This window comes from Chrysochloris asiatica, unplaced genomic scaffold, assembly GCF_000296735.1.
Source record: "Chrysochloris asiatica unplaced genomic scaffold, ChrAsi1.0 scaffold00236, whole genome shotgun sequence".
Classification (NCBI taxonomy): Eukaryota; Metazoa; Chordata; class Mammalia; order Afrosoricida; family Chrysochloridae; genus Chrysochloris; species Chrysochloris asiatica.
This window is the reverse complement of record NW_006408754.1, coordinates 2,534,880-2,540,592: the sequence shown is the minus strand read 5'-3', so window position 1 is coordinate 2,540,592 and position 5,713 is coordinate 2,534,880. Positions and strand designations below refer to the sequence as shown.

At 38.8% G+C, this 5,713-nt stretch overlaps 2 pseudogenes; both read left to right on the top strand.

Annotated features, from left to right (window-relative positions):
* The first annotated feature begins 1,050 nt into the window (after window positions 1-1,050).
* On the top strand, window positions 1,051-2,287 carry LOC102813890 (annotated as a pseudogene).
* A 1,533-nt stretch (window positions 2,288-3,820) lies between these two features.
* Window positions 3,821-4,693, top strand: LOC102813508 (annotated as a pseudogene).
* The last annotated feature ends 1,020 nt before the right edge of the window (window positions 4,694-5,713 follow it).

The following is a 5,713-nucleotide window of genomic DNA, read 5'->3' as shown; positions in this document are numbered from 1 at the left end:
GACTCCTGGACAGATTATTAGAAGGGAGCAAATACTGGAAAAAGACATTATGCTTGGTAAAGTGAGGGTCATCCAAAAGGTGAAGACCCCAATAAGGCAGATTGATTCATGGGCTGCAGCAATTGGTTCAAACATTATGAGGCTGGTGCAGGACCAGCCAGTGCTTCATTTTATTGTGTATATGGTTGCTGTGGGTCGGAACTGACTGCATGGTACCTAATAACATCAAACAGAAATTATCAATTTAAAACACCTTCATAAGATTTTTAACAAAAGTATTTTGCAACAAAAATATACATTTCCTTAGCTTGGAAAGTTCCTGCTTGGAGTTTTTAACTAAGGGTTGAATTGGTTTTTTTCTTCATTAATAAAGGAAAAAGACATTATGGGGGGATTAAAAAAAAGATAACTGGAAAAATTATATGAATTTATTTTTATCTTTTGGACAAATAATGTGCTACAAATTGTTTGTTTGGCAGATGATTTTTCAAGGCTCCACTCTCAACCCATAACTTTAAGTGTGTTGTTAATATATAATGGTAAAAATTAAGACAGATTAAGCAAAAAATTATTTAAGAGTTGGGTTAAAATTTTGATAATGAGGAAAATGGATTAATTGGGACTCTTAATTCATTTTCTGGGTTGATATATAAACATGAATATCATTAATCATTTTTCTTAGCTGAAAAAATCTGTTGAAAAATATTTATTGAAGAGTTAAAAAATTGTTGATTAATGGACTAATATTTACCAACTCAATTCATTCTTTCAATTACTCAATCATTACTCATTTGATGTCTCAATAAAATATATTGTTGTCAGAGAAGAGCACCTCAGACCTTGGTACCTGTAAGCATGAGGAGGCAGGATTGAAGGAAGGAGCGTCTGGGGAGTACCCAGGCTGCATGCAGGCCCAAGCTCAGGCTTTGAGAGTTCCAAGTGTGTGATGTGCCTGGGAAAGACAGGAGTATCTGTGATTGGGCCGCTTTGAGTGAGTCTGAAGTGGCGGTGAGGGCCTAATGACCCGGTGCATGACAGCGAGTAAAAGAGCTGTTCGAAGATACCGTGGAGGAGAGTGTCATCAATGAAGAACATAAAATCTGAAAGAAGAGTACACAGTTTCTATATGACCTGGTTATGACACATGCTCTTCAGTGGCTCAGACTTATGGTTCAGTGTCTTCCTGAAGTGACTAAACCAGAAGGGAAGGATTATGTGCTTCATTGGCTAGTGGTGGGGACCCACATATCTGATGGGCAGAATCATTTGGTGGTTGCTCGAGTTCATATTCTGAATGATGGTACATAGTTTGATGCTTCCTACTGTGACAGCGAGAAGGGAGAATTTGGCGGCTTTGGTTCTTTAACAGGAAAAATTGAACATGAAATTAAAATAAACCATGTCGGAGCAGTGAACTGTGCTCACTATATGCCACAAAATTATCACTACGAAAACTCCATCTTCTGACATATTAGTTTTTGACTGTAACAAGCACCCTGCTAAACCTGACCCAAGTGAAGAATGTAATTCTGAGCTTTGCTTAAGAGGTCACCAAAAGGAATGCTATGGTCTTTTCTGGAACTCTTAACTTGAGTGGACATCTCCTCGTGTTTCCGACGACCATACTGTCTGTGCATGATATATAAATGCAGGACCAATGGAAGGCAATATCGTGGATGTGAAAGTGATCTTCACTGGCCATTCAGCTGTGGTAGAAGATGTGGCCTGACATCTGCAACAAAAATCTCTCCTTGGATCCGTTGCTGATGAACAGAAGCTTATGATATGGGACACCAGGTCCAATACCACCTTAAGCCAAGCCACTTGGTGACTTGGTGGATGCATACAGCTGAAGTCAACTGCCTGTCATTCAACCCTTACAACGAGTTCATTCTAGCAACAGGCTCTACAGATAAGATCGTTACTTTATGGGATCTGCACAACAATTTAAAATTGGATGAGATTTTCCAGATCCACTGTTCTCCACATAATGATACCATTCTGGCTTCCAATGGTACTGCTCGCTGCCTCAATGTGTAGGATTTAAGTAAAACTGGAGAAAAGCAGTCTGCAGAAGATGCAGAAGACTGGCCTCTGGAACTCCTGTTTATTCACAGAGGACACACTGCCAAGATATCAGATTTTAGTTGGAACCCAAATGAACCTTAGGTCATTTGCTCCATGTCTGAAGGATAACATCATGCAAATATGGCAAATGGCTGACCATATTTACAATGATGAAGAGTCAGATGTCACAGCATCAGAACTGGAGGGGCAAGGATTTTAAACCCTAAGTCACAGCATCAGAACTAGAAGGGCAAGGATCTTAAACCCCAAAGAAATGTTTCTGTTGAATGGAATGCTCCATGAATGTTTGCCTTATCAAGCACCAAAAGGCATTGTATAGTAGGAAATATGAGTGGGTGGCATGGCATTGTTTACCATTGATTCTAGCACATTCCAGTGAACCTATTACGTACTGTAGCACTGTAACATATTATAGCTCTTAAGGAAGAATGGAATGTCACTTAAGAAAAAGCATCACCTTTGTTTAAAAATACAAGTAGCAGGGTGTATTGCCTTTGATTCTACTGTTTTAAGTCTTCCTTTTCTCAAACTAAATGCAAATAAAGTATATATATATATATATATATATATATATATATATTCCTTATGTACCATTTGCTCAGTTCTAACTTAATAGCAACCCATTGTAAAAATGAAGAAACATTACCTTGTTCTGTGCCATTCTCACCATCTTTGCAATATTTGAGCCTATTGTGGCAGCCACTGTATTAACCCATCTCATTGAGATTCTTTCTCTTTTTCACTGACCTTTTACATAACCCAGTATGATGTCTTTTTAACAGGAAAAATCCCTTCAATAATCTTAATAACAAGTCCAACGTACTTAAGACAAAGTCATCTCATGCTTCTTTCTATGGAGTATTCTGGCTCTATTCCTTGAAATACATTTGTTTGCTTTGTGGCAGTTCACCACTGGTCAGTCGCTTTGTCATACTGTGGTGGCTTGTATGGTGCTGTGATTCTGGAAACTATGCCACAGGCATTTTGAATACCAGAAGGGTCACCCACAGTGGACAGGTTTCAGATGAGCTTCCAAACGAAAACAGACTAGGAAGAAGGAGAGGATGGACAACTTCCAAATATCTAGTCACTGAAAACCTTATTAATGGCAGTGGAACACTGTCAGATATAATGCCACAAGATGAATCCGTCAGATTGGAAGGCATTCAAAATACTACTGGGGAAGAGCTGCCTCCTCAAAGTAGAGTTGACTGTTATGACATGAAAGGAGTAAAGCCCTTGAGACCTTCATATGCTGATGGGCACAACTCAAAATTAAAAGAAACAACTGTAAACATCCATTAATAATCAGAACATGGAGTGTACAAAGTTTGAATCTATGAAAATTGGAAATTGTCAAAATGAAATTGAATGCATAAACATCAATATTCTGGGCTGAAATGGACAGGTATTGGCCATTTTGAATCTGACAACCACAAGGTTTCCTATGCCGGGAGTGACAATTTGAAGATGAATGGTGTTACATTCATCATCATAAAGAACACATCAAGATCTCTCAAGAGGTACAATACTGTCTGTGATAAGATAATATCCATGCACCACTATTATTCAAATTTATTCACCAACCACTAAAGCCAGTGAGGATGAAATAGAAGAATTTTACCAACTTCTTCAATCTGAAATTGATCAAACATGTAATCAAGATATATTGTTAGGACTGAGGGTCGTGTGACTTGCTGAGTGAAGATTTCTCCTTAGGTGAACAGTCTCAATGACCATTTGTCAATTTTTCCTTCAAGGCCAGTGCTGATTTGGACACCAGTGCTGGATTGAACATCCTGGAGCTCGGGGTGGAGGACGGCAGTAACCTCAGCAGCAGCCCTCAGGTAGTAAGAGATGTGGATGGAATGCCCTAAGTGAGAGACACTCCAGTGTGATGCAGCCACCCAGTTTCTCCAAATCTGCTCCATGGTGTGTGTGTGTGTGTGGGCGAGGGGCGGGAAGCAGCAGAGATCAAGGGAAGCAACCAGTAGGTTCTTTCCAATGTGGAACTTCAGCTAGCAGCTGTTGTTGTTAAGTACCGTGGAGTCAGTTCTGACTCATAGCGACCCTGTTCAGGGTTTCCGAGGCTTTACGGTAGCAGAAAGCCTCATCTTTCTCCTGCGGAACAGCTGGTAGTTTCGAACTGCTGACATTGCTGTTCGCAGCCTCTACGCTACCAGAGCTCCTTTTAGTTGTTGTTGTTAAGTGCCGTTGAGTCGGTTCTGACCCATAGCGACCCTGAACAGGGTTTCCGAGGCTGTAACTCTTTATGGGAGCAGAAAGCCTCATCTTTCTCCCACGAAGCGGCTGGTAGTTTCGAACTGCTGACCTTGCAGTTTGCAGCCCGATTCGTAACCACTACGCTACCAGAGTTCCTTTAGCCTTGTCTCAGAACTCATTTGCATTACTTAAATCTGAAGAACAAAAGGATGAAAAGAAACTACAGGAAGCAATTGTAAAAGACATGGATGTTTGTGAATCATCAAGGCAGTGGATGTTTTCTGTTTATTCACCAATGAAAGATAAACCTAATATTTCAGACGTTTATTGCTATGAAATTCCCGACAGATGTCAGAAATCTTGTATTAACATTTCTCGATGACATAAAGGAAAACATGGAACAATTTTTGGAAGAATTCCAGAAAACAATAGAAGAACAAAATGAGAAACTCAATAAAGAGATAGAAGCATTAGGTATAAAACAACTAGAAATTCCAGAGCTTAATAATAAAATAACAAAATTAAATAATTCCATGGAAGAACACAAAAGTAGAATAGAAACTATGGAATAAAGAGTCAGTAATATAGAAAACAAAACTCCTGCAATTATTCCACTTGAAGAACAAATAGAAAGAGAAAAGAAAATTGAAGAGAAAATAAAGGTTCTGTGGGACACCATCAAGAGGAACAATCTACGCATAATGGGGATTCCAAAAGAAGAAGAGAGGAAACAAAGTCTAGAAGAAATTTTTGAAGAAATAGTGGCAGAAAATTTCCCCAGTATCTTTAAAGATGAAGAGATTATCATCCAAGAATCTCAATGAACTCCATATAGGCTAAAGCCGAAGAGAAAAACACCAAGACACATTATAATTTCACTTTCCAGAAACAAAGATAAAGAATCTTGAAGGCAGCACGAAATAAGCGAAATATCACCTTCAAAGAGGCCTCAATAAGATTAAGTGCTGATTTCTCCCCAGAAACAATGCAGGCAAGAGAGGACTGGGGTGTTATTTACAGAGTCTTGAAAGAAAAAAAACTATCAACCAAGAATATCACCAGTAAAATTGTCATTCAAAAACAAGAGTGAAATCTGGACATTTCCAGATAAAGAAAAATTAAGGGAATTTGCAACTACCAGACCAGCCATACAAGAAATATTAAATGGAGTCCTCCAGAAAGAAAACTAACTAGACCAGCCAACCATTCAAAGTATTGGCACATAACCCTAACTTGAATACATACAACAACAAAATAAGTTTAAAATGTGATTACAGGGAATCCAGGATACAAAGTTGTAATTGATGGCAACTTCAAAACAAGAAAGGGAATGATTGGTGTAGAAACAGAATTTTCACATGCCAAGGAAATTAAGGTGGCTTCAATAGACAACATTGTAAAT